Here is a 23,508-nt window from a genome sequence, read left to right on the forward strand (position 1 = left end):
GAGGTGCCCAGTACAGGGCTGAACTTTGGGGGAATCGAGATGTGAGTAAATTATTGGTTGCTGAGAACTGCTTTTTACATCACCTAATGGGCCTTCCTACTAGCACTCCCCTTCTTCCGCTTACACTCGATCTATGTCTACAGTCTATCAAAGAGGAAGCAGGATTAGGCCCCTTCTTTATTGGAGAAGACTTTTGTCCACTCCTGCATTGTATTCCCATTGTGAAAGTCTAGAAGAGGTGCTACGCCTTCCGGGTCAAACCAATGATATCCTCTCAAACATAGGTTGTAGGGACTTGTCGTTTCACCCCGGAGTCCCGTCCTTTTATTAGGAAGGCTCTTTTAAAGAGCAGATATTGGGGTATATTAGTTTAAGGATGTGTTTCGTCTGGAACCATCTCTGGATGAGATCCAGCTGCCCCTTGTAAGGAAATTGTACCTGCAGTTCAGGTACAGCATGTTACCAATTGCAGCTTTGGACGAGTAACTGGATAAGTAACAAGGAACCTGATTCTTTTTCTTGTGTTTTGTGTGGGGCGGCCAAAGAGACGGAAGAGCATATTTTATTTTTCTGTCCGGCATATGTAAAGACCAGGAAGAAGTGGCTTGTTCCCGTGTGCTGTTTACTTGGGGTAAGAGAACATCAGACTGCTTTAAGAATTCTAAAACTGATACTAAGCTTTGCCTGGCTTTCGCTGTATCCCGTTTCTTGTTGGCGATGTGGAAAAGTAGGCAACGTGCACTTCCTTAGTTGCTGTATCCTTATTATGTAAATTGGTTGTGGGGATGTGCTTCTAGGGTGCTATGAGATAGGGGAGGTGTTTTGGTGCTAACGTGTGCTCTTTTTAGCTGCCTCTAGTACACCGAGTAGCAGATTTATGTAATCGCGCTAATGTGGAATTGGAACGGCGCAAGGCCAGCATAAAACAGGCCCTACATATCTCCTTATGCAGTCTGTCGTATAAATGTTGTTATATCTTCAGGATTAGGTATAATTTTAGATAGCAGGGTTTCCCCTGTCTTTGTAGGGTCGAAGTCAACTGTGAAATTGAAATGGGTATTGTGTTTTTATCTGGCTAATGCATTTTTATAGTTGTTGTGATAGGACAACACATTTTATATTGGGGTTATTTTATGTAAGCTGTTATTTGTGTTATTAGAGAGAATAAAATACGCCTGTCTTAATTTCTGGGTTTTGTTTATTGAATTACCCTGCTGTCCTTGGATGGATATGCAAATTATATGAGATTCTCCTCTCTTTAAAGTTGTATGTATTCTTGTGTTGTTTTATTAATGTTGTGCTTTTATGATCTTGCTGATTGAAATAAAGTTTTATGATGATGATGAATTTTTGCTGTGAAGGCAAGAATTTCTTTAAAATCAAAAGGGGAAATTAGAGATTTCACTAACTGTGGCCACACAGGAGGATGTAATGGGAGCTCTTGGGAGACCCATCGGTAGTTTGTTTTAAAGAAAAAACATAATGATAAATTTTAAAATTTGGTGGATTTAAGGCCCGCTAGATTTATCCTTTTTCAAAGAGGACAGAGCAATATGAGCAGATTTGTCTTTCCAAAGGAATTTTGATAAAAGGGAGTCTATTTTCCTAAAATAATAATCAGGAATATAAACTTGAATCATAGCAATAACATATAATAGTGTGGGTGTGAGCATCATTTTGATAGAGTCAAGCTTGCCCCATCAAGAGAGAAAAAGTAGATGCCAACAAGTAATATTATCATTTACAATATAGGTAATATAATCAAAGTTTAATTTTAAAGTGCCCTTACTAGTCTGCGAGAACCACTGCCCCAGATATTTCATTTTGGAAGGTTGGCAAGTGAATCCTCTGTGAGCAAATAGTTGCTTATTACACATGCATTTAAAGGAAATACCTCACATTTATCAGTATTAAGGCGATATCCTGATAGATGGGAAAAAGTGACAACTTGTCGAAGGAAGGGAGGAAAGGAAACTGTAGGGTTGGAAAAATAAAGGAGGATGTCATCAGCATAAACTGACATCTTAATTTCTTGTGACCCACTTTGAAAGCCTGATCTGAGTGTATCTTGTCTGATTTTGGTTAAGAAGGGTTCCAGTGCAATAATAAACAAAAGAGGTGATAGTGGGCAATCTTGGCACACTCCTCTGAGCAAGGGGAAGTAATCTGAAAGCATACCATTAACAAAAATTGCAGTTTTGGGGCCCGTGTATAGTAAGGACATTAAAGCAATCAACTTGGGTGGAAAGGCAATCCATTTTACAGTAGTGCCCGAAGCATCAAATCTCAACCTTTGCTATCAAAAGCTGTTTCTTTGTCCAAAGCAGTAGCAGCAATAGGATGATCTAATGTAGAGGGCTAACTTAGGATGTTAAAAAAGACACAAGCATTGTCAGAGGCACAACGGCCCTTAACAAAACCGTATTGCTCAGGGCCTATAAGAACAGGCAAATTAGGGTCAATGCATAGTGCCAGAATATTTGAGAACATTTTGTAATCAGTGTTAACTCAATAAATGGGTTCTTACACTATGCGAGCTCTTAATTATCTTTTGGAATAAAGCAAATCATGGCATCCTGGAGGGGGCCCTGAGAGGCACTATTCGTGATAAATGAGTTAAACAAAATTAAAAGTTTGGTGTTAGGCTTTTCAACCTTGGCGTGGTCTCCCTTAACTTTTTGCCTCTGTTTCCCAGGTTGTTGATGTGTGCTGGACTCTGATTTTGCTGTTTTTGTTACTCTGGGCACTTTACCACTGCTAACCAGTGCTAAAGTGCTCCTATACAAACTGTGTATGTAATTGGTTCATCCATGATTGGTATATTTGATTTACTAGTATGTCCTTAGTACAGTGCACTAGAGGTGTCTAGGGCCTGTAAATCAAATGCTACTAATAGGCCTGCAGCACTGGTTGTGCCACCCACATTAGTAGCTCTGTAAACATGGCTCAGACCTGCCACTGCAGTGTCTGTGTGTGCAGTTATAAACTGTAAGTTTGACTTGGCAAGTGTACCCACTTGCCAGGCCTAAACCTTCCCTTTTCTTATATGTAAGGCACCCCTAAGGTAGACCCTAGGTAGCCCCAAGGGCAGGGTGCAGTGTATTTTTAAGGTAGGACATATAGTCCTAGTAATGTGTTTTATATGTCCTGACAGTGAAATACTGTTAAATTCGTTTTTCACTGTTGCAAAGTCTGTCCCTCTTATAGGTGAACACAGGGGCCACCTTTAAATGATTAAAGTGTAGATTCCCTTTGGGAGCGGATAGACATGTGGAGTTTGGGGTCTCTGAGCTCACAATTTAAAAATACATCTTTTAGTAATGTTGATTTTAAGATTGTGTGTTTGAAAATGCTACTTTAAAAAAGTGAGCATTTTCTGGCTTAAACCATTTCTGTTACTCTGCCTGTTTGTCAATTCCCTGTCTGGGTCAGTTTGACAGTTGGGCTGGTGGCACCTCTCACTAGACAGTGACACAAAGGGAGCTGGGGTGTAGCATGCACATCCTGATGAGCCATCTGTGCTAGGAGGGAGGGGAGGAGTGGTCACTCACACCTGAAAGGGCTGTGCCTGCCCTCACACAATGCAGTCTCCAACACCTTGGTGTGTGTCTGGGGCCTGGCCTGGGCAAGGCAGGATTTCACAAACAAGAGAGACTTTTCGTTGAAGTGAGCCTACTGCAAAGGGACAAATGGGTATAAGAAGGGCACCCAAAACCACAGACTTTAGAACACTTCTGGAAACCAAGAAGAACCTCTGCCTGGAGAAGAGCTGAAGAGCTGAGGAAGAAGAGCTGCCCTGCCTGTGACTGTGCTTTGTGGAGCTATCCTGGAGTTGCTGCTTCTGCCTGTGCTAGAGGACAAAGACTTGACTTTGTGTGCCTTCCTTCTTGTGAAGAACTCTCCAAGGACTTGAATTAGAGCTTGCCTCCTGTTGTTTGAAGTCTCAGGGACAGCAAAGACTTCTCTCTGCCAGCACCTGGAGCCTCTGCTGAGACTCCTACTCTGCCAAGTGGTGCCCATCCAGTTCCTGGGACCCTGAAAGGAGAAGCTGGCAGCTCAAGAGTGAGAAATCCATGCACCGACCGCGGTGCGGGGAAAATATCGGCGCAACTCCGATCCACTGCTAAAAAATTGACACGCCGCCGGCTTTGCAGCTGAAAATCAGTGCTCGCCTGCAGCACAGCTGGAAGATTGACACACGCGGCTGGAGAAACGACACGCAGCATCGCTGACAGAGGCTTGTGAGATCGCAACACGCGTTGCATGGTTTTCGGATCATCGTGCGGTAGGATTTCTGACGTAAACATCGCTGGGCGTGTAAAAACAACGCAAGGCCAGCCCGGACCCAAGAGTGCGGTTCGAATTGGCGCATTGCTCTCCTGCAGAGAGAAGAAACGACGCACGCCAACTTGACTGAAGGAGAAACAACACGTGGTCTCGCTCGTGAGTAATATCGACGCACAGTCGCCCGGGCGGGGTTATTTTTGATGCACCCAGGTACATTTCCACACTAACAGCATTAGGGTTGTGTTTAAAATTACATGAAGACTCTGGGGGTCATTATGACCCTGGTGGAAGGCGGAGAAGCGGTGGTAAGACCGCCAACAGGCTGGCGGTCTCCCTTCATGGAATTATGACCATGGCGGTTACCGCCATGGTCATCCACCGGTTCTCCGTTCCGCCCACCAGGGCAGAGACGACCGCCGGGCTGGAGACCTGGGTCTCCAGGCCGGCGGCCGGCACTATACCGCCGGCGGTATTTGGACCCGGCTTACCGCCGTGGATTTCCAGCGGTTTGAACTGCCGTGAAATCCATGGCGGTAAGCACTATCAGTGCCAGGGAATCCCTTCCCTGGCACAGATAGGGGTCTCCCTCACCCCCACCTCGACTCCCTCCCCTACCCCCCACCACCCCTGCCACCCCCCAAAGGTGGCAGGGCCCACCTCCCCACCCCGACCCCCAACATCACTTCACCCATACCCACACGACACGCACGCAGGCACCACCTACATACTTACACACACACACACTGACATACATGCCAACATCCACACACAGAGTCAGACACGCACACCCACATTCAAAAATACACACACACATCCATACAGACATACCCACAGACATACACGCACTCATTCCCATACACACAACACCCCCGCAAGCATACACGCACTCACACCCCCCTTCACATACACACACGCACACCCCCATGCACCCACACAACACCCACACACCCCCACCCCTCTCCCCTCACGGACGATCGACTTACCTGATCCGACGATCCTCCGGGAGAGGACGGGAGCCATGGGGGCAGCTCTGCCGACACCGCCACGCCAACAGAACACCGCCACGGCGAATCACAGGACATGATTCGCTGGGCGGTGTTCTGTTGGCGTGGCGGTGGAGGTGGAGCAACCTCCACTTCCCCGCCGCCCGCCAGTATGGCTGTTGGCGGCTCTCCATCCGTAAAGGGACGGAGAGCTGCCAACGGTCATAATAGGCCGAGCGGCAAACCACCTGCACTGGCGGTCTTCCGCACGGCGGTCCCTCGGCAGTCTTTAAAAAAGACCGCTGAGGTCAAAATTACCCCCTCTTTTTGTTTTTTAATTGATAACTTCACTTGTGTATTGTGTATTTTTGTCGTTTGGTCTTGTCTTGTTTAGATAAATATTTTCTATTTTTCTAAACCTGTGTTGTGTCATTTTGTAGTGTTTTCATTGAGTTACTGTGTGTGTTGGTACAAATACTTTACACCTAGCACTCTGAAGTTAAGCCTACTGCTTGTGCCGAGCTACCAAGGGGGTGAGTGGGGGTTAGCTGAGGGTGATTCTCTTTTACCCTGACTAGAGGGAGGGTCCATGTTTGGACAGGGGGTAGCCTGACTGCCAACCAAAGACCCAATTTCTAACAGTTGGGAAAGAAAAGCTTTGCAAAGTAGCTATAAAATTCAATAGTAGAACCATTAGACCTAGTAGCTTTCCCTCTGTGCAGTATGAAGATAGTATGAGTGATTTCTGAAAGTGAAATATCTGCTCCTTGTGGATCGAAATCAATATGTTGCGATGGAGGGAAAACAATAGATTGAAAGAATTTGGCCAAATCCAAATGTAGTGGTTGTATTTCTGGTGAATATAACTTGGCATTAAAGTTAACACATTCATTTAAGATATCCTTATCTTTAAAGAGGGTAGTCCCTGTATTGTTTCTCAAGCATTCTATTCTAGTCCTGTCTCTTTTGACTTTTAGATAGTTTGCAAGCGATTTTCTCATTTTATTTTGTCCCCCATAGTATTATGCACGACGTTTTAACAGCGACTAGGAAGCAATATTTGTAGTTTATCTGTTAAAAGTAATTATGGCATCTATAAAGTGTTGCAATGAAATCTAATTTTTACGGTGATAATATCTTATCTTGTCAAGCAACTGATTTGAGTGGGTTTCGATAGGCGTTTCCTTTTGCAAGACAAAATGTATTATGAAGCCTCTTGCTGCTGCTTTAAAAGAATCCCAAACCATTACAAAGGAGGAATCGGGTGTAGTGTTAAAAGTAAAAAATTCAGAAGCAAGGCCTTCAAATTGTGATGTAAATTTAGTATCTAAAAGTAATGAATTATCAAAGCACCATGTACCTTCACGTGGTGGGAAGGGTATAAAAGCAAGATCTGTGTACCAGTGCATGATCTGATATCAAAATGAATCTCATATCAGAAAGGACATGTTGGGCGAAGGACTTATTGAAAATAAAATAGTCTATTCAGGACTGCATATGATGATGGTTTGAGTATAAAGTATATTCCAGGAGGTCAAGGTGGCATAATCTCCATATGTCAACTAATGATTTACATTGGATGGTGGATTTGCATTGGGAGTGCATCATAGTGTGTACAAACTTAACTGTTGAATTCCTATCTAGTATAGGAACATGAATCTGATTACAGTCGCCACCAAATATAATATACTCATCATTATATTGGCGCAATTTATCTGAAATTGTGGTGCACAAGGTATTCTCAAGAAAAACTAGACCATACACACTAAAAATAGTTAGGAGTATGTTATCAACAAGACAACAAGAAGTTTAACAATAATCCCTCAATCGTCAGAATCAGACTCTTGGTTAACAACTGTAATATGTAATTTTTGTGACAAAATATTATACTCCGTATTTCTTCCCCAGGGCAGGAGAAGCAAACATTTTACCTATCCCGCAACTTTTTAGCTTGCCACCCATTATTTAGAAAGGTGTGATTCTTGAAGCAATGCAATATCTGTTTTTAATTTGGATAAGTGAAATAACACCCTCTGCCTCCTAATAGGGTTGCCTAACACATTCCATTTATATTCCACGAAGTAACCCGGAAGGTATTACTGGAGCAATAGCATTTACAGTGAATATGTCTACAATAGCAAGATTAATAAAGAAATGAAACAAATATTGGGGAGAATAAGAGTTGTGCTTAATGAGAAAACAAAGGGAGAGAAAGTTAGTAGAACGGCAAACAGGGAAAAAGGATAAAGTGGGATCATAAAAAGAAACATAGAAACATCAGTAAGAAATTAGCGAATCAGAAAATATAAACACATTACATGTCGTACAAATGAAAACTGAAAAACAGACCTACAAAAACAGAATAAAAAGGAGGGTGTAACAGCGGAAGACAATGGCAAGAACATCTGAACTCCATAGGATGGCAGGGCAGTGTTAACTTGAATGAGAACATAAAAGTGAGGCCTTAACTGTATGAAACATGAAGACAGGTACCTGTATCATAAAAAAAGAGACATTAAGGAATTAAACTGTGGTATGATAGGAGAAAAAACATCTTAGCAGTAAGGTATATGAGAAACTTATAACATAATTAATTGTAATAAGAAAGAAAATGAGAGAATAAGTTAATATCCAAGTTATTCTTGAAGTGTCCATTTCTTCTCCTCCATGCTGCTGAAGAAATTTCGGAAAGTGCAGCAGGCTCCTCATAAATAGTTGTCTTTTCCTTGTACATCACCTTAAACAAGCAAGTATGAATTAGGCCAAATCTAGCATTTATGGGTCACAACTGAAGACGCATATCCAGAAATTGTTTCTTATGATGTGCTGTAACTTTAGCTACGTCCTGAGAGAAAAATTGTCTGTGGCCGGCCCAGATAATTCTCTTTTTAGCTTTGACAGCACACATTACCTGTAAAAGTTCTGTATATTGCAAGAAGAACAAGATAACTCCTTGTTGTTTAGCAGAAATTTTGGGACCAAGCCCATAAGCCCTCTATGTTAAGGTTTTATCCAACGGCTTTAGGAGAAAAGATTGAAAATAGGTGGTCTGATCAGAGCCCTCCATGTTTTCAGGAAGTCTGCATATGCAGAGGATATTCCTGCGATTTCGATTTTCAAGACCCTCAGTGTTCTGTTCAAGTAGTGAGATCAATGACTCCAGATGTGAAATACGTGTAGGTGTAACCTGGAAGCTATCTGTTTTTAGCTCTACTAGTAAAACTTGTTACTCCAATGAGGACCAAATATCGCCTAAATGTTGCAACATCTTGGTAGTCTCCTCCATAAAAGGTTTCAATCCATAAATTTCTTCAAGGATCACATCTATAGAAGCCGGTCTCAACGTTACTGAAGAAGGGGGGGGTATTTTTTTGGTCTTTTATTTTACCCCCCTGGCATTTTACCTAATGAGGACGTTTTCTGGATGGTACCTGTGTTGGATTCAGGTTACTTGATGTAGTGTCATCCGTATCGTTATAAGCTGAGCCAGAGTCTGAGAATATAGTGGTGAAAGATTAAGGTTCCTTGTTTTCCCCATACAAACGGAAAGTCGAGGAAGGGGGTGAAAAATCCAGTCAATTATTGATTCCCCGCAAGCATGTGAGGCAGGAAAATAAGTACGGCACACTGGAGGCACAAAAGGCGTGTTAGGGTCTAATACTGAGGGAGAATAGTTTAGGAAAAGCACAAAATGAGATTGTCAATCAACCATCTCCCTGCGTCAAAAAGTAATTCTTCCATTTAATGGGGAGTCACTGGTCCAGAAGGCTGAGAAATATGAAGGGAAGCTGAGAAAACGTGTTGAGAGCATAGGAGCATTAGATATAGTCACACACTGAGGACTGCTGTCCATGAACAGGTTCCAGAGGCCAGTTAAGCAGAAAAAAGTGAGAGTCTGAGGAGAAATACAATTTTGGAGTGTGCAGGGAAGATTGCAAAGTTGATATCAGATCTTGCACCAGTTGTAGCCACTCAAAAGGAAAAGTCTCAGGCATTCCCTACGAGAAGCAGCATTGCCTCCCCTACCAGACAAGGCTCTGAGCGGTCTCTGAGGGCAAGGATCTGCCCATCCGCCAGAGCAGTGAAGTGCCGCCATCCTGGATGGCACCAAAGCCACAACCCGGCATGGTTTGTCCTTTAACACACTGATAACTTTGCATGACCTTTGACCCCAGTGACCATTCTTTGTATGCCTTCTGTAAACAATGTTTTTTTCAGATACTGCAGCATGTTTATTAGGAGTTCTTGATAACAGACCCAATTAACCACACAATAAAAGTAGCAAAAGCTAAATGAATAATTGTTAGACCTGGCATCCTTAAAGTGATCTTACCCCAGACTTTTTCCCTTTACCTCCTGTTTTGTTGCTGTCACTTTTTGTTGGCCTTAGGGCTCTGAACACTTTACCACAGCTAACCAGTACCACAGTGCATGTGCTTCTACCCTAAAACAGGGTAACATTCGTGTAGCCACAATTGGCATATTTACTTTACATATAAGTGCCTTGTAAAGTGGTATACCAAATACCCAGGGCCTGTAAATTAATGCTACTAGTGGACCTGCAGCACTGATTTTACCACCCATGTAGGTAGCCCTTTAAACATGTCTCAGACCTGCCACTAGAAAGCCTGTGTGTGCAGTCTCACCACCACCCCATCTTGCCATTCAAAGTCTCTTGCCAAACCTTAAACTCCGCTTTTTTTGCATATAAGCCACCCCTAAGTTAGGTTCTAGGTAGCCCTTAAGGCAGGGTGCCATCTAAGTAAAAGGCAGGACATGTACTTTTAAATCTTTCATGTCCTGGTATTAAAAAACTCCCAAAGACGTTTTTCATTACTGTGAGAAAAAGATCATTACAGGTCATTCAATCAGGGTGCTTATGATCCTCTAATAGTCCCTTGTCCATATTTCCTCCTCCTCTTTCTTTGCTGTTCCTCTCAGCCGTCAGCTAAGTGCCAGGCCTTGGGACCATTCTTTTTCTGTCAGTTATTGTCTTGTGCTTACTGAATTAAATTGAATGTATTATTGACTCATTTCCTTTCAGGTACTTTCGTCTCATCGCGGAAGTGCGCTTGCTTCTACGTGGTTGTGGCATGTGAGGGCGTTCGGCTCTTTGATGCGTGATGGGACTGTGCGGCGCAGTCCTCTGACCGCTAGGGGCACCCGCTCGCCTCTTCGGAGGCTTTACTGAGAGCGCACCGACACGGTGATCTGACTGTGTTCCACTGATAGCAATCAAATCAGTGCTAATGGCTGGCCGCCTCTGCTACCTAGGCCTGTAGTGTGACCCTGTATCAGAGGTCAGTACCTTTGCTCAAAAGCAACTCCTTTCTCTTGTGCTCATGCGAGTGTGTAAGCCTGAATTGGGGTCTGTATTGGAGCTCAAAATCCTCATCTATTTCAGCACATTTGAAGCACCCGATGAAACTACATACATGCCCCCTACAGGTCATTGGGGACACTGCACCTAGGCCGATGCTTTCATGGATAATCAGGTTTGCTGCCACTTAGTGCCCTACCTGCATTACTCATCAGCCCTGTGTTTTTAGGGTGGCAATTCCATTGCGTGTGGTTGACTGAGTCAGTCCTACACTGTCTGAAAGCTGTTGGTCTGAACTTCTCGGCTAGGTAGCAGCACCTCACCCAAACCTAGAAAAGTAAAGGTGATTTGTGGCAGCCTAAAACATGACACTGACTCCCCAGAGAAGTCGTGTTGGAACAGATCTTGCCCCTTTATCTCATTTGCACAAGTCTCACACATGCGAAAAAGAAGTGCAGGATGAGTTTCAATGTATTTATTGAAGCAACTTAATTCTATGATAAGAGGCAGGAGCTGCAATTATTAGGAAGATGAAACATAATGTAGTGATGATTGTGATAATTAGAGTAAAACATATGAACAGTCCTAACATCCTGACTGTTAGAAATTGGGTCTCTGGTTGGCAGTCAGTTTCCACTCTGTCCAAAAAGGGACCCTCACTCTAGTCATGGCAATGGAGATATAGACAGATAAGATGACCCTGGTACACCCCATCTGTAGCTTGGCATAAGCAGTCAGGCTTATCTCAAAGGCAATGTGTAAAGTATTTGTACCAACACACACAGTAAAACAGTGAAGACCCTACAAAATGAACACCACACTAGTTTAGAAAAATAGCCAATATTTATCTAAATCCAACAATACCAGAACAACAAAAATCCAATATTCACAAGTCAAGATATGAAAAATGAAAAGAGTCTTACTCGTAGAAAACAACGGAAACGTTGTTGTTACTCAAAGTACCTGGTTTGTGTCAAAAATAAAGCGGCACGGGCGAGGGTGCATCGGAAAAGTCAGCGATGCGTCGATTCCTCACTCTCAAGTGAGGCCGTGTGTCTTTTCTTCTCCGGTCGAGTAGGCATTGCGTTGTTTTTCTCTCCTGCAAGACGATGATACGTCGATTTCTGAACTGGGCACTTCGGATCCGCGGAGGTTCAAGAGGATTTTGACACCCAGCAATGATGTGTGTCAAATCCAGCAGCGCAGTGATGGAAAACTGCGCTGCGTGGGGTTTGTGTCATTTTCAGCAGCCCCAAGTGGGTGTTGCATCATTTCTCCAGCCGCAATGCAGGTGATGCATCAATTTCCCAGCCGTGGTGCATCTACTTCAGCTGTGAAGCGGGTGGCAAGTCGTTTTTACAGGATGGCCTTGAGACTTCAAAACAGGAGGCAAGCTCAGTCCAAGCCCTTGGAAACACTTCACAATCAAGAATATACCACAAAGTCCAGTCTTTGTCCTCTTTCAGGCAGAAGCAGCAACTGCAGGCCAACCCAGAAAAGCACAGTCACAGGCAAAGAGGCAGTCCTCCTCCTGCAGCTCTTCAGCTTTTCTCCTTGGCAGAGGTTCCTCTTGGTTCCAGAAGTAATCTAAAAGTCTGGGGGTTTGGGTCCACTACTTATACCTCTTTCTGCCTTAGAAGTAGGCAAACTTCAAAGGAAAGTCTCTGTTGTTCACAAGATCCTACCTTGCCCAGGCCTGGCTCCAGGCTCAAACCAGGGGGCTGGAGACTGTATTGTGTGAGAGCAGACACAGCTCATTCAGGTGTAAGTGACCAGTCCTCCCTCCACCGTAGCCCAGATGGCCCATCAAGATATGCTGGCTACACCCCAGCTCCCTTTGTATCAATGTCTAGAGGGGATTCACAAACAGCCCAACTGTCAGTCTGACCCAGACAGGGAATACACAAGCAGGCAGAATCACATAATGGTTTAAGGAAGAAAATAGCCACTTTCTAAAAGTGACATTTTCAAACTGACAATTTAAAAAACAACTTTACCAAAAGATTTATTTTTAAATTGTGAGTTCAGAGACCGCAAACTCCATATCTCTTTCTGCCCCCTAGGGATACTGCACTTAAAAGTTCCCCCGGGTTAACCTATGAGAGATAGGCCTTGCAACACTAAAAACTGAATTTGGCAGTATTTCACTGTTAGGACATGTACAACACATCAGAACATGGCTACCTTTAACATACACTGCACCCTGCCCAGGGGTCTACCTAGGGCCTAGCTTAGGAATGCCTTACATGTAGAAAAAGGGAAGGTTTGGGCCTGGCAAGTGGGTACACTTGCCAGGTTGATTTGGCTGGTTAAACCTGCACACACAGACACTGCAGTGACAGGTCTGAGCCATATTTACAGGGCTACTCATGTGGGTGGCACAACCAGTGCTGCAGGCCCACTAGTACACTAGTAGCATTTGATTTACAGACCCTGGGCACCTCTAGTGCACTTTACTAGGAACTTACTAGTAAATCAAATATGCCAATCATGTAAAAGCTAATTACACATACAATTTACACATTGGGCACTTGCACTTTAGCTCTGGTCAGCAGTGGTAAAGTGCCCAGAGTAACAAAACCAGCAAAAACAAAGTCCAGCACACAGTCAGTACATGGGAAGTAGAGGCAAAAAAGACAGGGGAGACCACGCCAAGGATGCCAGGTCTAACACTGAGATAATCAAGAGTCTAAGAATTCCTACCTACACTCTAGCATCTAATATGAGAGCATAGCAGTGTTAGCCCTTCTGCATGTACTAGTCTACTAGTCTATAGAAGGAGCCCCCTACCCCATATCTGGAAAAGGGAAAGGATCCACCTGTGGCTCTGCTGGCAGTATTTCCAGTTGGCTGGAAAGACAGGGCCAAGATCAGCGAAGCTGTCATTAAAGTGGCGCACAGCATAAGATGGCTGGCTGGAATGTCCCCTCTACCCTTATCCGGCCTGTGTGGTGTTTATATAATAAAACGTGTTGTGTTCTGAGAGCAGGCCTGATGTGATAATATCTCTATGGTTAGAAGGTTGACTCAGTAACTCTTGGATCGGCAATACCAAGTAAACTATTGAGTACAAAAATTATAGCCTTGAATAGGGCACAGAATGAAATGTCATGCAAAGGAACTGACAACCATGCTTTCGCAGAAAGGAAGCTGATTAAAATATAAAAACAACCCTGCTGAAAAGCAAGCTGTGCTAAAATATAATAAAATGGATAAACAAATAAAATGTGTAGATAGATAAAAGAGCACAGGCCACAGGTCTGGAGCTAAAACTAAGGTGACCAATCTAGGTGCTAAAAGGAAATCATGACATCCTCATGGTGACCTTTCTCTCCAAATACATATGTGACCCTAAAAAGGGCATCATTTGGTTCCTGCAGAACTGCCAGGACAAACTGCTGGACATAGCAGGTCCCCTCACTAAAATATTAGACATGGCGGAGGATGCCAAGGCCTCCAGCTCACTTATCTCCCAAGACATCCAGTCATGGTGCACACAGAGAGCCATATGATTCCTTGGCAATGCCAACTGTGCCCTATCAACTGATTGGAGAAGGTCCTTGCTAATTAAAATTGATCCAAAGCTTGGTTACCTGGCCACCTCAATGGCTGGCCCAGTGGCACAGGGAAGCATGTATGGCAAGCCCCTTAATAAGGAACTTAGGGCATGATTTATGAAAAGTTAGCGCCGCCTTTGCTTTATTTTTTAAAGCAAAAGCGGCACAAACTTACAAAATATAATATAAAATTATAATTTTGAAAGTTTGCGCCGCTATTGGGTAAAAAAATAACTCAAAGGCGGCGCTAACTTTTCCTAAATCAGGCCCTTAGTGCCTGATTTAGATATTTACAGACAGGTTACTGAGTCACAACGATGACAGATATCCTGTCTGCCAAAACCTAAATCCCTTACGAAATAATGTGATTTAGATTTCTGCAGACGCAATATCTGTCACTGTTGTGACAGAGTAATCCCTGTATTAGACCCTTAGTAAGTTTGTTGCCACGTTCAACTCTTTGGATAAGGTACAGTTGTCCATTCAACTGTACCTTGTTATTCAACCGCTGTATTTTCATTAGGACCGGCCATGGAAGGGGGCGCTTGGCCAGCGTGGACACCAACAGGCCTCCATCTGGGGCCAAGCCTCCAGAAGGGGATAGTATCATGATCAATCCAGATTTGCTGGGTTCTGCATGGCTATCCTCGACATCGAGGCTCCAGAGGAGGATCCAGATGTGGACATCAACAAGACACCTCTCACCGTGAATGTGATCCCTTTTTCCCACGTAAGGTTGGGGGGCAGGTTGGCAGACTTTGCCCACAATTGGATATCCCTGACATCTGATGCTTGAATCTTACAAACCATCAGGGGGTTTGAGATAGAATTCTATTGTTCCCCCGTTCAACCCTTGGCACCAGATCCTTTACATTTCTTCACAGAGGAATCCTCCTTGGTTGATGCAGAGGTACGGTATCTCTTAGCCAAAGAAGCAAAAGTCTAGACACACCCTCATCCATATGGGTTCCTCAGCAACCTAGTTATCAACCTCAAACAAATCAGTGTTTGGCTTGTCTGCCGCCAATTCAAGATTGAGATAATTCACCTTCACTGAGACCTTCTTCTGTCCAATTACTGGTTAGCACATCTGGATCTCAAGGATGTGTACCTGACCTTCCCAATGTTCCTGCCTCACCGATGCTTCCTCCAATTCCATTGGTGACACGCCACTTTCCAGTTCACAACTCTTCCATTTGGTCTGTCTTCGGCCCCATGGTGTTTCACCAAGATCCTTCATCCTGTGGTGGAGCATCTCCAGGCCAGGAGCATCCACCTAATTGTGTACTTGAATGATAGCCTGCTGATGAATCAAAGCTCAGCAACCCTGATGGTTCATCTTCAGTGGACAGTTTCTCTCCTAGAGTCCCTGGGTTTTCTCATCAATGAGAAGTCAGTCTTAACCCCGACGCAGTCCATTGTGTTCCTGGGATTTGTGATGGACTCCGTTCCCATGCCACTCTAAGCCTACCTTGCCAGAAGATGGCCCAGATCAGACATGAGCTGACTTATACACTAACCAGACTTGTCACATCCCTTCAACATCTCAAGAGGATTGTAAGACTTTTCTTTCTTTCTTCATCCAAGCCATCTTTCCACGTCCCCTACAGTACAGAATCCTTCAGCAATTGAAGAGCTCGCACCTTTGGAAGGGTCTGACATACTCCTAATGTGCACCCTTGATGGACAAAGCAAAAGCGGAAATGCAGTGAAGGTTAGCACATATATAAGCATGGAACGGGCGTGCCATTTTTGGACCTCAACCAGAATTGGTGATTGGATTTGATGCCAGTAGAGTGGGCTGAGGTGCACAATGTGGAGAATTGTCCACTGGAGAAAAATAGTCAGAAACAGAGAGAGCCCTTCACATCAATTGTCTAGAAATGATGACTGGTTCTTTTGCGGTCAAATGTGGATGAAGAAGTGCATCCAATGCAATGTTCTCCTGTTGATGGACAACGGGGCAGTGGTCAGGTATATAAACCACCTTGCAGGGGCAAAGTCCAAAACTCTCTCAGATCTGGCCAGAAGCTTCTAGGAGTATTGTCTAGAAAATCAAATCTCGGTCACAGCAGAACATCTCCCAGGCTCAGCCATTCAGGTGGCGGACTGGCAGACCAGATATTTTTTGGGATCTCAGTCTCTGGCAGTTAGCTTCATCCGTGTTCCTGACACTGGAGTCCAGATGGGGCCCCATCTTGGTGGACATTTTTGGGTCCAGGTTGAACCACCAGGTGGACAAATATCTTAGGTGGAGGCCGGACCCCTAGGCTAACGCGTAGGATGTCTACCAACAACGCTTTGAGATGGAGAAGGAATATGTGTTTCCGCTGTTCTCGATGATAATGTGTCTCTCCACCCAAGTTCAGTGATGACGGGCAAATGTAGTGGTAATCACTTCCCTTTGGAGGTCTCAAGTGTGGTTTCCAGTTCTGATGGAACTTTCTTGGGATTTTCCAATCCGTCTACTCCTGTTCCCAGCTCTCCTCCTGGATCTCTCAGGGAATCATCACCATCTGGTTCTGGAGGGATCACTGTGTCTTATGGTGTGGAGGATTTCTGGGGACAATGGCATGTCCTGGGACTTTCACTCCAGACTGCAGACCTTCTCTTCAAGGCATGGGCTAGTAACACAGTTAAGAGATATCAATCAGCTTGGTCCAGATGGAGGGGCTGGTGTCGTCAACAACATTTGGTCCCAAGGGGACAAGTATTGTCCATATCCTAAATTTTCTAGCCTCTCTGGCATTAGAAGGCATGGCTTACAGAACTAACAATACTTTCTACTCGGGGATATCAAATTGGCATCCCCTGATCAAAGGGCTTTCAGTGGGTGAACATCCTTAGGCCCGAAAATTACTCAGAGGCATACGCCTATCCCTTCCTCCAGAACAACGCTACATGGTCCTTTGGATTTCAATGTGACTCTCAACCTTTATCTCTCTTGGCCATGCAGTAAATACATTTCTAGGAAACAGTTGTCGGCCAAGCCGGCTTCCTCCTATGTTTGATTTCCTGTAGACGGGTGTCGAATATCAGAGCATTAGGTATCACAGGATGAGTATTCACTTCACACAATATTACTTTCCACATTTGCAGGAGAATGAAGACTAACTCTAGGGTGGTTTCTTATCTGGCCTTTACAGATTCTCCAAAGTTGTGCATGGTGCATTGCATTAAAGCCTATGAATCCATAACAGAAGAGCTCCATCTCCCGGGGGAACGTCAGCTCCTTATTGCTCTTATAGGAAACCACACTGAATGATGTCCTCCCCTACCATTGCTAGATGGGTGAGAGGGCCAAGCAAGAAGCAGGCATTAACACACAAATGTTTGGGCCCATTCTACTAGAGGAGCGATGGCCTCTAAGGCATTCTCTTTGGGCGATATCATGAATGCTGTGGATTGGTCATCAGACTCCTTGTTCAAGAGGTTCTATTTTAAACCGCTTCATAACATATTATTTTTACTGGTGGATAAGCTTTGAACTAGCATAATCCTCACCTCTGGTCCTGACATAGGATATAAAATGTCCTTGCTTTCATAACAGAAAGTTTCATTTCTTTTTTTTTTATCTCTTAGTTCGGCAGGTGTAATAACATAACATGAAATTTAGCAAAGTCTTAAAGTAGAATATAATACTTAGTCAAGTTGTACAGTCCTCAAATTATATTCCACAAAGAAAGCATAACAGCCCATGATGCAGGCTCCCCATCCCTATATTATTGATGAATTGCTGTTTTTCCCCAAATACCCTCGAATTTGCACATAGCACCTATCCGTTGAGCATATAGTTTCTCTTTCCATTGCACAACTTTCATCTTGGCTTCCCACATGAGTAAGTAGGAGGTCCTGTCGACTTCCAGGCTTGAAGAATCAATAATTTAGCTATAAGGGATGCAATAAACAAAATTTGTTTTGAGCGAGTTGACAGACCTAGATGTTGTGAGATGCTGAACAGTGTTCCAGACGGCTCTGGAGCAAGGGTAATCAAAACTGTGGAGCTAACCCATTGAAATATTTTCTCCGAAAATACTACCAAATACTTGCAGGTGAAATTTAAGTGAAATCAGTCCCTCTGACTCGCCTAGCAGGGCGGGCAGGAGCCGGACACCTCAGGGTATACTTCCTTTAGTCTAGCAGGAGTGTAGTATAACAATCATTTGGAGTAAAATGCATTTTTTCTTTTATTCGCCCCTCTAATTGCTGTATGTGATAGGATATTATGGTTTCTCCATTGCTGTAGGTTGATCTTACATCCGGTTAAACTCTCAGCTTTTATCAAACACTGAGAAATCATCTCAGACAAAAGCCAAAAGTGGAGGATCTTGTACCAGCTACCTATACCTCGTAAATTCCCATAGAAGGCCTGAAATAGAATAGAGCTGGATGCATCAGTTGATCTCTCGATCGTTAGGAGAAAATGCCTGATTTGAGGGAAGGAGAACCTGAGATCGTCTCAAATAGTAATCCTCTCAGTTTGACACTGGACCCATGTCTTAATTTGATTGTCTATTAAAAAGCCTGAAAATCTCTTAACACTCGCCTGCTCCCAATTTTGAACATACACTTGTTTTAAATCTAAGCCTAGCATCCAGGAATCACAAAGCCTAAATGTCGGATGAAAGCTAGGGATTTGATATTTCTCCTGCACCGTCAAAATACCGAGGCAGATAATTAACGGCAGTTTGTATCTCACGCCTTTAGGGAGACAAGGCGATTTGAGGAATCGGGGAAGCTGAATGCCACTATCTACTAACATACATTTAAGATAAAAATTGGAGTTGGGTGATGAGGTGGGGCTTGATGCCCAATCCAAAAAGGATACCTTATAATATGTCTTGAAGTTAGAAACGCTAACCCTCCATCCTCCACTGTGAGAGCTAGTTTTTCGAGCTGTAATCCATGTTTTTTGTTGGCCCATATAAATTGTCTGATCATCGAGTCTATGGGGGTCATTACAACATTGGCAGTATAAGGTGCTTACCGCTGTGCAGAAGACCGCCAATACACCACCGCGGCCGCGGTAGACCGCCACAGCTATAATGACACACATCACGGAATCCGCAGAAATTCAGACACCCACACAATACCGCCACACCAAAGGTCAGCGAGAAACTGGCGGAAACACATCCTCCACCTCCACGCCAACAGAAACACGCCCATGCCATTACGACCCACGAATCCACGCGGCGGTCTTTCAACCGCGGTATACCATTGGCGGTACACACCGCCGCGCTCAAAATACACACACATCTCCAAAACACCGCCACATTGGACAATTCCAAATACACACACCTGATACACATACACACACCACTCCCACACACCCAATACTATATAAAACACACACCCACATCTCCCACAAACCCCTACTACAAAAAATTCAGAGAGAAGGCCAGAGAGACAGCACAGAACAGACAACCCCATCACACAGAGGCACACAACACCATCATCCACGCAACATCCAAGCACAAAACACCACATACCACTACACTCACCACACTCATCAACACATACACCACCCCACACATCACCTACACCACCCCATGTCACGCCAAAGACACCCCCGCTTCTCCGAGGAGGAGCTGAGGGTCATGGTGGAGGAAATCATCCGGGTAGAGCCACAGCTATTTGGCTCACAGGTACAGCACACATCCATAGCCAGGAAGATGGAGCTATGGCAAAGAATAGTGGACAGGGTCAACGCTGTGGGACAGCACCCAAGAAATAGGGAGGACATCAGGAAGAGGTGGAACGACCTACGGGGGAAGGTGCGTTCCACGGTATCCAGGCACCACATCGCGGTACAGCGAACTGGCGGCGGACCCCCACCTCCTCCCCCACAACTAACAACATGGGAGGAGCAAGTCTTGTCCATCTTGCATCCTGAGGGCCTCAGAGGAGTTGTTGGAGGAACGGACACTGGTAAGTCTAACATTGACCATCATAACCCCCACCCTACCTGCATGATATCACACCCCCCCACCATCACACCCTCCCCTATCACCCCAAATCCTCACCTAACTACCCATGACACCAACCACCCATCCCAACCCCAAGACCTGCATGACATAACTAAGCATGGACACCCATCACCAAAGCATGCCCACTGCACAGACCCACAACACCCCCCAACCATCAGCACACAAGCCCACACACAGGAATGCCTGCACTGGGGTTCACGAACACCCAACCATTGCACTCCATGAAACACACACATGCAATAATCATGTACTTATACCCCCGCAGGAACCCGAAGGAACGTCACCACACCAGAGGGTCCAGACAACACCACTCCACCCCCAGAAGAGGCCCACAGTGACGACAGCAGCTCTGCCCCACTGGATCTTGATGACCAGCCCGGACCATCGTGGGCCTCAGGACAGTCGGTTCCCCTTGCCCAGCTACAGCCCAACACTGAGCTTACACCCTCTGGTAACACCAGCACAGCACCCACCCAGCGGGCCCAAACCTCCCTACCCAGGACAGGTCAATCAGCGGTGTGTCCACCACTACAGGGCACCCAGGGTAACCCACCACCCCAACAACAACAGGGCCCTGGGGGCAGTGGTAGTGGGCACACGCTCCAGGGGACGGAGGCACAGGAACACAGGGGAACTGGGAGGGCTGCTGTGCGACTGGGGGCGGACAGGCCAAGGGAACCCACTCTCCACAAGGCCCTCTCCTCCATCATGGGAGCATACCACCACTCCCAGGAGACGATGGCGACGGTCCTGGACAAGTTGCAGGAGACCCTGCGCCTGCAGGAGGAACAATATTTGGGGTTCAGGGAGGAGCTCAGGACCATCGGCTCCGCCCTGGGCACCATCGTAGGGGTGCTGACGGACATTCAAAAGACCTTGAGGGACACCGTGGCACTCCAAGGGGCCCCTGACACTAGCCAGGACGATGAAATGCCCACCACCTCTGCCGGCGCTAGTGGACAGGATGCCCCGCCACAGGACCAACACACCAGCACCCCATCCCCTGCAGACGGACAACCATCACGCAAGCGGGCCCTGAGATCCAGGAACAGGACAGAGCAAGATGGCAAGACCCCCGCCAGGAAATAAGACCACCCTGATTGTCCCCCCACTGTCCCACTTTGTTACCCTGTCCAAATAGGAACTGACCTAGCTCCACTTCCAATGCCCAGATGTGCAATGTACCTGTGAGACTAATTGACTGGACTCTGCCATGACATTCCTCCACCATCACCCATCACCAGTTTACAACCCCCCTTCATTTTTTGAGCACTTAAATAAACACCCTTGAAACACTAAAAACAAATGGAGTCAGTCTATGATTTGTAAATCTGTATTATAAATTACAGTTTCATAATGGGTTACCCATTGGAAGGCTAACATACCTATGTCACACATCACAAGCCCTTCAAGGATGCAAACAGTTGACACGTAGGTTACCACACTTGTGAAACTGAAATGGAAGGGTACAACTCAATTAACAAATAGTGAGTGAAATGTAGGTACAGGATAGAGGTAGATGTGTGAAAGTGAATGTAATGGTAAAAATGAAAATGTTCTCACCTGTGTGTCACTGGAAATATTGCTGTATGACTGACTCCCTGTTGTCGTTTTCGTCTTCCTCAGCTTCATCCTCATCACTGTCCACAGGCTCCACAGACTCCACAGCTGCCACTACACCGTCATCTGGATCATCCTCCTGCAGAAAAGGCACCTGGCGTCGCAATGCCAAGTTATGGAGCATGGAGCAGGCGATGATGATGTCGCACACCTTCTTCGGTGAGTAGAATAGGGACCCACCTGTCATATGGAGGCACCTGAACCTGGCCTTAAGGAGGCCGAAGGTGCGTTTGATAACCCTCCTAGTCCGCCCATGGGCCTCGTTGTAGCGTTCCTCTGCCCTGGTCCTGGGATTCCTCACTGGGGTCAATAGCCAGGAAAGGTTGGGGTAACCAGAGTCCCCCAAAAGCCATACACGGTGCCTCTGGAGTTCACCCATCATATCAGGGATGCTGCTATTCCGCAGGATGTAGGCGTCATGCACTGAGCCAGGGAACATAGCATTTACCTGCGAGATGTACTGGTCTGCCAAACAGACCATCTGGACATTCATTGAATGATAACTCTTCCTGTTCCTGTACACCTGTTCAGTCCTGCGGGTGGGGGACCAGAGCTACATGGGTCCCATCAATGGCACCTATGACGTTGGGGATATGTCCAAGGGCATAGAAGTCACCTTTCACTGTAGGCAAATCCTCCACCTGAGGGAATATGATGTATCTCCTTACGTGTTTCAGCAGGGCAGACAACACTCTGGACAACACGTTGGAAAACATAGGCTGGGACATCCCTGTTGCCATGGCCACTGTTGTTTGAAATGACCCACTTGCAGGAAATGGAGCACTGACAGCACCTACACTTGCGGGGGGATTCCAGTCGGATGGCGGATTGGTGACATCAGGTCTGGCTCCAACTGGGTACATAGTTCCTGGATTGTAGCATGGTCAAACCGGTAGGTCATGATTAAATGTCTCTCTTCCATTGTCAACAGGTCCACCAGCGGTCGGTACACCAGAGGATTCCGCCATCTTCTCATATGTCCCAGCTGACGGTGCCTAAGAAGGACAACAGCGAAGAATCAGTCATTATTCCTCCAGGTATATACCCACAGAATACACCAGACACAAAACCCTTCCTGTATGTGTGTTGAGTGTAGGCCTCAGTATGTGTGACGCAGTTGAAAATGAATCCATGTGGGCCCCTGAAATGGCGGCTGCCTGACCTCTAAACTGGGACAATGGGATTGTGGGGTAACAGCGCTGGCGTTGCACACCGTCGCGATAGGCGGTCGTAGACCACGGCGCAATGCTGCATTGGTTAACATTGAACCCTATGGGTCCCAGGAGCCAATGAAGAAGTGCGCCGGCGGTGATGATGCGCCCCGCCGCGGACGTCACCACCATTTTCTATCTGTTCAATCACTAGATACCTGACCTTCGACAGGAGAGGACCTACACTGCTAGTGCTGCTGTGACCTCGGTCTGGAAGCGACAATGGCTGCTGCGTCTGGGGAAAGGGCCCCTGCCTTCACTGCACAAGAGTTGGAGAAACTTGTGGATGGGGTCCTCCCCCAGTACATGCTACTCTATGGTCCTCCAGACCAACAGGTTAGTACACAGGGAGCACGTTGTAGGGGCTAGGCCTGGGTGGACAGGGCTGGGTGGAAGATGGAAGGGGGCAGAAGTCATACTACAGTAAAGCATGGGAATAAATGGGCTACATGGTCAGAGTAGGGAGGGGGCCACTCACATTGATGGTGCAGTTGGTAATGACTGTTCCTCTTTCCTTGTGCATGTCATGTAGGTCAGCGCCCA

The sequence above is a fragment of the Pleurodeles waltl genome, chromosome 1_2 (assembly GCF_031143425.1).
Source record: "Pleurodeles waltl isolate 20211129_DDA chromosome 1_2, aPleWal1.hap1.20221129, whole genome shotgun sequence".
Lineage (NCBI taxonomy): Eukaryota > Metazoa > Chordata > Amphibia > Caudata > Salamandridae > Pleurodeles > Pleurodeles waltl.